The sequence below is a fragment of the Littorina saxatilis genome, linkage group LG5 (genome assembly GCF_037325665.1).
Source record: "Littorina saxatilis isolate snail1 linkage group LG5, US_GU_Lsax_2.0, whole genome shotgun sequence".
NCBI lineage: Eukaryota > Metazoa > Mollusca > Gastropoda > Littorinimorpha > Littorinidae > Littorina > Littorina saxatilis.
The window spans coordinates 31,708,222-31,719,402 of NC_090249.1; positions in this window are offsets into that span (position 1 = coordinate 31,708,222).

Sequence of the window (11,181 nt, forward strand, 5' to 3'; positions counted from 1 at the left end):
GACTGAGGAATGCAGTGAAACAGAACTTGACATGTGTAAAAAAAAAAAAAAAAAAAAAGTGCACCTGGCACAGTAGAGAGGTCAGTGTGGTGTGTCACCGAGGCTCCTTCGAGGTTGAAATTTACCCAATTTAGGTCGTATCACCCAAAATGTTACCAGGGTAAAGCACAAACAATTACACATTAACATGCTTTTTTTAGCGAGTGGTTATCGACAATTAATGACCGGTAATTTTTAATGAGTTGGGGCATTCTGACCAATCACAGGATCTGTTTAACGCCAACTTGATTGAATTACAATTACACATTAACATACTTCCATTTGAAACTTCGAGGTCTTCATTGGGGATTGACGCCCATCCACGATGAAGACCGAGAAGTTTCAAATGGAAGCATGTTAATGTTATTGTAATTCAATCTGACGACGATCTCTTTCCTGCTTTCTTGCGGTTGTAAACAGACAGAATTGGTCCTGTTCTGTTCACACACTACTTTCAGTCCACCTACCTGCAAGGCTCAAGTCCCAAGAAATATGTCTCTGTATTCCTATCGTATCACTCTGCTCCTGTATTGTTTTCTTTGACACACATTTTCCCTTCTTTTTTGACGGGTTTCTGGACAGCAAACTCTAAAACAAATTCTTTTCATCACAAAAGCGATCTTTGGAATTGACTGACGTAGTCCGGAAGAATTCATGCATCAACTTACGTCACGTATTCGACGTCATCACTTCGCATACCTTATGGTCTCGGTATTACGTTGGCCTTCATATTTCCTACTTGTAAAATGACCCTCAAAGCTAACCGAGACTAGTTGAGGCTGTATCAATGCGCCTCGCCAGCAGGTTGTTAATGGATTTTTTAGCGAGTGGTTATCGACAATTAATGACCTGTAATTTTTAATGAGTTGGGGCATTCTGACCAATCACAGGATCTGTTTCATTAAAACACAAACTAATTAACTTGATTGAATTACAATTAAGAATAACACTTAACTCTTTTAACAAAAGATAGTACCAATCGTATTGAACAACTTTTCTTCTTGAGCACTATTTACAACTTGCTTTGATTTTAAAAAAAATAAGAAGAACCGTTCTCTGCTGGCCCCTCAGCCAGACTATACCAAGGTTTTGTTCATTCTTTCTTTCTTTATTTGGTGTTTAACGTCGTTTTCAACCACAAAGGTTATATCGTGACGGGGGAAGGGGGGAGATGGGATAGAGCCACTTGTCAATTGTTTCTTGTTCACAAAAGCACTAATCAAAAATTTGCTCCAGGGGCTTGCAACGTAGTACAATATATTACCTTACTGGGAGAATGCAAGTTTCCAGTACAAAGGACTTAACATTTCTTACATACTGCTTGACTAAAATCTTTACAAAAATTGACTATATTCTATACAAGAAACACTTAACAAGGGTAAAAGGAGAAACAGAATCCGTTAGTCGCCTCTTACGACATGCTGGGGAGCATCGGGTAAATTCTTTATCGTCCCAACCAATATGGGACTCCCCCTAACCCGCGGGGGGTGTTTTGTTCATGAAAGTAATAGTATCTCGGTAATAAAAAACAACAACTATACAGATGCAAAAAAACACTTAAAAATCACTATTTCTTTCAAGTACGCTCCCTTTGAGTTTATTAAACATGCAACAAAAGCAGGCTCTGTTCCCCCATACAAAAGCATACTGTTTAAACATTTGAACCAACTGAACGGGACATTCAAAATATGAACATAGTAGATGCAAACAATGAATAAATTTACAAAAATGTGTAGCAACTACATGATACAATTATCTTTTAAACATTAAAAGACAAGAGAATAACTTTAAATAAGCCAATTATACAACTTCTGACTGTACACAATTTAGCTTCACCTTTGTCCACATGACAACACGACAGCCTCAAAGTACATCATATTGACTTACTTTGAGTGTGATCCCACTCATGCTATGGAAGCGTGTGCACCAGTCTTGCAGGCTGATTTAGAGTTATACATTATTAAAGCCAACTTCACAAATGTACAAACCAATCCAACTTCCACTCTCAAACAATGCTGTTAAATTTGCATTGCTTCAGTTCTGAATTCATCACTTCTGGGATACCTCTGGTTCTGCAGGGAACAAATTTCCATCTATACATGTACCAGCAAATGTATTGAGGTGCAGTTAGTGCAACATACAATGCGTCCAGAAATTCAAGGTAATATTTTCCACACAAAGTGACACTTAATTTCCCTTTACATCGAGCTCAAATAACAGAAAATCTCTCTTTCTCTCTCGCTCTCACTCAACATGCATCTTATCGAAAATTTTTTCTTCATGAACTCGCATACATTTTCATACATTCAAAATCCATGCTGATCCTGCCAACAAAAACCTCTTAAACCATGTGCCATTCTCACATACACGTTAGTGCACCAGACATGTCTACTACATCCATACATATTCACAAACACACTGGGATTGATAAGCAGGACTGACAGTTTTGAATTTTTGAAGCTGAAAACTTGATACAGTGTACACATACGATGGTAAAATACATCAGCCACTCTTAACTTCTTTTTTATGATTATATTTTACCATACGCTATCCTCAGCTGTACTGGATTCCTCCACACAAGAGAAACTAGCAGAATATAAAGAAAATTTGCTACTTATAAAAAACACTTTTCATTTGAACTAAGGTTAGTATGATGCACTTTTTTTTCAAAATTGACATGTCCTCCTTTCTTCATAAGCATAATTTACCAATCTAAAAAAAACTAAAAAAAATCTATAAAGATTATCTTACCTTTGATAAACAGAAACAATGACAACAAAACAAAAACTGAAATTCTTTGTTCTTGTTATATTAAAAGGCACCATCCTTCAAGCAAGACTAAGCAGTATACATTTTTTGTCAACATATCCTAAAAAATGCTGTGGGTAGTTTCTAGATTTAAAACTGATTTGTCCAGCACTGAAAAAGACTCCTTATTTTTTAAATTTTGATTGATCTGCAGAATATTAAAGAGGGATTAAGTGGCTGTACATTCCATGAAACGTATAAATTGTCTTCTTTGTCAAGCAACATTCACAAGGATATCTTCTCATTTAATGTATGCTTTCTCAGACCCGCCAGGCGTGGTCAGAATGAAAACTATTTTTCACAGAACAACTTAATAAATCTCAAGAATCATACCCTGGATTCTCAAAAGTGTATTGGTGCCAGAAAATAACAGGCTTCAGGTTCAAGCCACTGAGATGATGGTTCAAATTCAAAATGTCATATTGTTAAGCTGTTCAAATGGCTATCACTTTTTCTGTAGTGGCAGTCCTCAGGAGTCATGTTCTTTCTTTCTTTATTTGGTGTCGTCGTTTTCAACCACGAAGGTTATATCACGAGGAGTCATGTTGACACATTAACAACCTGGTAAGATGTCTGAGTGAAAAGCACTTTGTAAAACCGGGAATATTTGACTGAATTTAAGTTAGTCTAACCTGAGTGACGGACAGTGCCCTCTAATTCAACTCAACATACAAGACTACGGTGCTAACAGCAGCTTGAAGTTTATTGCACACAGTTTCAACAAAACAGTCAAGTACCTCTTCCTTTGGAAAAGTCATCTGCAAAATCAATGAAGACACCGTGTCAACACAGCACCACACATATACCCACAACATACTGTGTTGGACTTTTTATTTGAAATTAAAATTGTGACTCGTTTTATACAGTGAATATACACAAGTTTTAAAGATAACATGAGGGAAGCAACGGTATGTACAACAAATATCAACAGAATAATATGCACTAGATTATGTAAGAAGCTCATAAATTATCATAATCACTTCAAATCAACATTTTCTGTGTGGTGGGCTTTTTATGGAGTTTGTAACAATTATTGCATCTGTCAGTTTAGACAAAGAGAAGTAAAAACACATTGACACTACAGTATATTTTACAGCCAATAAAGGATTTCTTCAATTCCTAAGGACGTTTTAATCAGAAGAATGAACAATTTCTGCATTCTCTTTTACTCTACAAAGGTCACTGATAGTCTACCAAGCATCAATTTATGGGTGTGCAACTTGTAAGCATCAGTTTTTGTGTCTTTGTAAAAGTATTTTTCGGAATAAAATCATGAATTCAAAACAAGCCAAGACCACATTATTTATGGGCTCTTTTCAGCAAGAATTATTTGCTAACATTACTACCTGATTCAGTCAATTTTTAGGTAGTTTTTGTTCAAAGGTTATTAATTTTGTCTGACAGTTTTTCCGATCTCCTGATTCAGTTACTCTTTGCTTAGTTACTTTTTGTTCAAAGGATAAATCCTAACACTATTTTCACTGAGCAAGAACAAAAAAACTGATTCAATCAAGCAAGAGAATACATCTACGCTGACACAAATCCTTCTCAATACCAAATGAGCTTGCTTCTGTACTGAACGTTCAATAATAATTCCGCTGGTACATTTTTTTTCCATTGCTGCACAAAGTGGATGCATCAAGTACTCAAAGTTTCAAAAGAGATTCTGAAGATCACAGAAACTTGACAGGCAAACAAAACAAGTTTCTTCTCAAACAAAAACTAGCAAAAATAGACATTTCGCCTGTGGCAGATAATAAGATATATTCACTGTAGAAAAGAATACAGCATTTAAATGTACAGCACATAAAAAATGCACACCAGCCAAGGTATAAAAAGATTCAAATCTCTTTTTTCTGCTAAAACTTGCTGCTATATTGTTCTAAAGACTAGCATACAGACTACACAAAAGATTTGTTCAAGTTTTCCATTATCTCATACAGTGTAAAAGCCAGACATTCACACAACACACAGCTGTGAGTGTGAGTAGATTCTTGCGTCTTTTTCCGTATAAAATGGGAATTTCAAGTGAATGCTTGAAAATATTTCTTCTTCAATTGGCGCGATAAGTCCTTCACTGTCTGTTGCCTGTCCTGTTCCTGTTTTTTCCCTCTTGTTTTAGCCACATGCCACAGTTTGTTTTAGAGACACAACAGGGGACACAGCGGCACCTCACCACATGCTATAATCAAAGTCATCATTGCCAAACACGGAGAAATATCCCAGGATGGTTAAGAGCACCACCACATTTCCTGATAGCACCAAACCACAGGCTCCCCACTGAATCTGAAAATCAAGATTTCAGTTTCACTAAGCTTTGAGCATAAATATGACTAAAACACATACTATTAATACATGTAATACAAATATTTCCCAAACCCTTTTTCTAAAACAATTTATCATTAATAAACACATACTTGTATGTAAAACATCAATTTTGAAACTATCGTACACAAATCAGCATAACCATTGCAACACAAAATTTGTGAACAAACATCAGCACAATGCACACCCACCCACTAACAGACAGACACACATACACACACCCATCCCCTGTTTTTGCCACAATCTCGGTTGCAGTCTTTCTATGCACCCCCTCCCATCACACACACGCAGCTATAAGTAGGATGTCAGCCGGTCTTTTTAATCACACATTAACTCCATGCATGTACTGACTATCAGATATCCCCCTCCCCTCCAAAGTACTGCTAATCAAACTTTGGACCCTGTATTCTACTCATGGAGTCTAAATTAGTCATGAAAATTTGTATTTTGACTTAGAAATGTGCTTTTTTTTTTAAATTTCTTTTCTCATTCAAGGAATGTACTACAGTGGAGTCCAGCTATAACGAACCTGGGTATAACGAAATCCCGCTTTTAACGAACTGCCATTGATTTCCCGGCAGACAGCCTTCTATTTCTTACTTGTTACTTTCCGACTACAACGAACCTTTTGAACTCATTTGCATAACGAACCCCTCTTATAACAAACACGTTTTCATCGCCCCAGAGCCGTTTTGTCTCTAAAAGTCACAAGGCTACAACGAACTGATGTCAATAATTGTCTCCAAAGACAAAAATACACAAACACAAGTGCACATCGCGTGATGAGCGAACTCTGAACAAACCGCGGGAGGTGCACGGAACAGCCACAGCCACTGTGTTTTCACTATTCCAATCAGCTGCTAAGCTATGACTGTGCTCAGTACACACCAGTACACATCGGGCACAAACACGTTTTCATCGCCCCAGAGCCGCTTTGTCTCTAAAAGTCACAAGGCTACAACGATCTGCATGTGCCGTGAGATCACAGGGCAGCTGGGTGGCCTTGTTTATAGACACTCAGCGACCTTCTTCCCAGGGGTCATTGACCTAGTTTTAGCTATGAGAGGTGGTTCTCCTTTCATATATGGCTGGGGGAAGGGAGAGAGAGAGAGGGGGGTAGCTGGCTAAACTCAGTGGGGTGTCTGGTGTCACTGTCAGCAGGAAGATCATTGGAGAGAAATAGAGAGGTGCACTCTTCCACACAGTTTCCAAGCATAAGTTGTCACGGCTTTAGGGTAGGCAGCGAGGGAGAGTGAGAGCGGTGTTGTGTTTAGTGTATTTCCGACTGAAGAGTGAAAAGTCACTGCCACAAGATCGGCATGCAGTCAATAAAGCCAGACAAAAAGAAAATAAATAACTTGATTATGACATGCAGCTCTATGCTGCTTTTTATTCAAACTGGTTTTCAAGGTTATTCTCGCAAAGCATCTGCACATGTGCCTCTGTGCTGTGTTTGTGTGGCTGCTTTCGTATGTCAGTGCATGGTGAGTGCGGTCACTGCCTTGAGGATTTATTTTATCTCTTCTTTTCAACACCATTCATACAAATCATTTTTTACAGAACGTTTAAAGAAATATTAGGAGTTTGTTGTTATTGTTTAGTAGCCACAAGAAGTGGTTAGCATAGACTCAATCCTGTTGTTTGTGTGTCTCTGTGTGAGTGTATGGGGGAGGGGGTGGTGTGGTCACCCCTCTCGTGAGGTTGAAAACTCTACAGCGAATTACTGATATAACGAACTAAAATGCATCTCCCTTGAGATTCGTTGTACCCGGACTCCACTGTAGTAACCACTCTGTGCGTTTTCGATTAAATCAAATTTGGGGTTAAAATCTATTGAATTTCATCCCAAAACAGCTTTACTTGCAAGAACTTGACATGCTTTTCTACCTCTAAATAATTGTACCCCTTGAAATTGGCGGGGAAGAATTCAGCCGACGTCCTACCTATAGCCGCATATTGCCAACACACATACGCAACCACCTACCACACTTGTATGTGCCAGCACAATAGGTAATCCTAGGGAGGATATGACGATGCCCGTCGTGAGAAAGACGCACAGCTCTGCACAGGCATTGCTGCTGGTGTCGAGACTATCTGCCATACGACGAGCGATGACTGTTGGCACAGGGGATAAAACATAGAAAAACAGGACAAACATTGGCCACCAGTTGCTGAAACAGACAAAAAGACACTTTTTCAAGCACTGCAAATTTGGCACTAATGAGAAGAAGAAGATGAGACAAGACATTTCATATGAAAGAAGATCTCAGAATAAAGCAGGTGATGTATGTGTGTGTGTGTGTGTGTGTGTGACAGTGAGAGTGTGTTGTCTGCGTGTTTGCTTGAGAGAGAGAAGGAATGAGACAGGCAGACAAAATGCATGCAGAAGTGTACAGTATGTATATAAACATCATACACAGCTGTGTCAGGATATGCGGTGTAGTTTGTAGTAAAGACAAAGAAAGAAAAGTAGGGAGAGAGAGTTAACAGATAAGACTAAGTGTAAAATGTAACACAATGTGACGGAAAAAGCACTTGCCCAGCCCCTCCGCTCTCCCTACCATAGCATAGCAGAGGAGTAGAAAGACTGAGGAACAGGAAGTGTATAGATAAGTGTACTTAACAGAGACTGATCACCAATAACCAGGTGCAACCTACCTGTACTGTGGTAGGGCACATCCTAGCACTAGCAATGTGACTCCTATTGCACAGGCAAAGGCCAAGCCTATCAACCTGCACACAGAAAATGGCAATTTTCAATTTAATCTCAATACATGTCATTATTAAAAGCACTGTATTTGTGTATTGTATCCTCAAGCCAATCAAAGAAACCATCAAACTTAATGCACTTCATATTTCTTTCAAAAGCATGTTAGACTGTCTTATTTTTTTTTCTAAAAGCCTGAATGCTCCCTCACAATACACATTTAAAACTCATAATTTTGAACATCAGTGTCACAATCATGCCCAAAGGATGTCTATTTCCAAGCACTGAAGCAGACAAAATACTGGGTAATAATTTCAAAGAAAGGATTGTTCAGCTCTTTGCCAAATTATGTATTATGTCTTTCTCAGATTAGGGTCAACCAAAGTTAGTATACATAATAATTACTCACGCTGTAACAAGGAATCAGCAAACGATGTCCAGAGATAGAATCGGTCATATGAAAAAGAGAGAAATAAAAAATAAACATATTCTGAAAAGTTACACACACGCACATGCACTCGAACAAAACCAACAGCAACAACCAAGTCTGAGTATGATTAAATGTATGGATAACTAAAGACATTATTTTGGCGTAAGGAGAAAAATAGAGATTTCAAGAAGCTTTCATTTGTATTTTTAATGTGGACTACAAACACCCTCCCACCGAAACACAAAACATGTAAAAAGTGAACAGCCTGGTTCCTTGCTGTGGGGCTTGGGAATTTTCTTTAAAATGAATTATGATTGTTACCAGCAACTGCAAAATGAAAAAGGTGCATAAACAGAGTTTCCACATTATTGACGTGGAAGTAAATTAAATTAACACTACCTAATTATCAATTTCAAGTTATGGCATGGGAGGCATAACAGGACATAATTTGATTTTTAACTCCAAGGACTCAAATTCAGTTATTCTTCTGAGAAAACAGAGCCACAACAAAAGCTGTTACTGTCTTCCTCATAAAACATAACTGATAAAGTGATATGACAAAATATGTACAGTTGTATGCATACTATTTAATATAATTATGAAAATAAAAATAAATAATTCATGAACAGAATGATGGCAGAAAATCTGCACCATGCATGTACATGCATGCAGATCACGACGTATTCATGACACTGACATAGTCTGAAATAACTGAAACTCAGTTCAAGGATGCAAACAACCCCTTATTAAAAGAAAACAAACACCAAGCACACTTTCCCATATCCAACCAATAATCTCCCGTTTCCCTTGGTACTAGCCTATATACAGGCATGAAAACTGAAAAAAAAAAACAAACTGAAAAAAAGTTTCGCAGGCGCGAAGCGCCAAGATTTCTAGGGGGGTCCGGGGGCATGCACCCCCGGAAATTTTTTTTCAAGGGTGCAATTTGGTGCAATCTGGGGCTATCTGAGCCTTAAAATTGGATTCAAACATGGCCCCAAAATACATACAAAATGAAGCAATCTGGTGCTCATTTGAAAGCAAATCTACTTCTTTTTCAGGCATTAAAAAGGGATTACAACAAGCTGGTATTGTCATGAAATATATATATATATAGAATTTTATATCACTTTCAGACTACTAGGGGGGGGGGGGGGGTCCAGGGGCATGTTGCCCCGGGGAAAAAAATGTTAGTGGGTGCAAAATAAAGAGAGAGAGAGAGAGAGAGAGTGTCAACAATCTACGACACGACTGCCAACTAGTCTCGGCCCGCTCAAAAAACAATGACCGAGACTTTCAGTAATTCCTTCGCGTGACGTCTAACCCTCTTTCGCCATAATGTGACGTCTTCAAATGACGAAATGTTAAAGTTTCTACCACAGACATACACACGCACAAACACACAGACAGACAAAGTTACGATCGCATAGGCTACACTTCGTGTGCCAAAAAACGGAATCGCACAAATAAATCGGATGGCCCATTGAAAATAATCGGAAAAGTCGGAAAAAACGGAGAATTTTCATCCCTGTATATATATATATATATTTAAAAGTTATGTTATATATAATATAATATATTTATAGTTTCATACTCCTTTCCTTTGTTGAAATTGACAAGAATAGAGACATGATATTTCCCGAAAGCAAAGACACAAGATAAATTTGTCTCATCACTTAATGAGTAATTCAATGACAATGTTTATATAATATATATATGCTAAGTTGTTAACTACAGGGGTTCAATACTTCTGTTCACAAGCGTTGCGCTAACCTAGTTCACAAAAATTAAGACAATTGTCCAATGGTGTTCGTTTCCCAGCAATATATATATATGTATAATTTATGAAGCAATTGACCTATCCACTCGTTGCCCCCCCCCCCCCCCCTTCTTTTTTGTTCACCGATGTAGTCATTCCATCTCATTTTTGCTGCAAATCAGGATCTATCACTTAATTTCATTGAGGGGATAATTATCAAAACTGTACTAAACGAATGTAAGTCGTAACACACGAATGGCCAAACTGTGTCTCACTGGCTGTATCCCATTCCCTGAGGCTGTTTGCCAGACATGGTAACAATCAATATTCTGCTGCAAGGAACATGAATGGCTGTGGCCAGTTTACAGAATTTTCTTGATTGATGCATCTCAGGAATGGATAGGTCAATTTTAACAAAGGCTAGAACTAGAAGGTTAATCTAAAGTCAGCACCGCTAATTTCTTAGTAGGTCTTCAAACCATTAATGAAATTAAACCACCAACTACAACCAGGCAAAGTCAGCACCACTAATTTCTCAGAAGGCCTTCAAACCAAAAAGAAAAATAAATCATTCACTAGAACACGTTGAAACAGCAGAGTTCTACTCCAGTCCAAATAATACTTAAAATCACTTTAAATTGATACTTAACTTGATATACTTCCCACTAATCATGGCATACACTGAACCATGAACCAACTCATCACCCAAATTAAAACAACTTGGAAAATTAACTGATAAACTGAAGATAACCCATTAGCAAGAACCAGAAGTTGAGCCAACTTGAGGCTTACCTTTGACTTGATCAGGCATTTTGATCTGAGCAGAACAATGAACAGTATATGGAACAGAGGGTGGCGACAAAAGTTGTCTGCAGCAAGTAATGCTTTTCTTTCCCGGAGGAAGAGCAGTGTATACTAACCCTAGACAAATGTGCACAATCACTAAGATTGATTCTCTGCATGCAGAGCTCTATCACTTATCAGTCTATGCTTACTTATGGCCCCTTCAGGTAGAGCTACGAAACCACCTGATGCTGACGTTACAGAACAAACGATATATACAGTGAAAGAAATCCGACTCTCAACACTCTTACTTCAGACCAAACATATTCG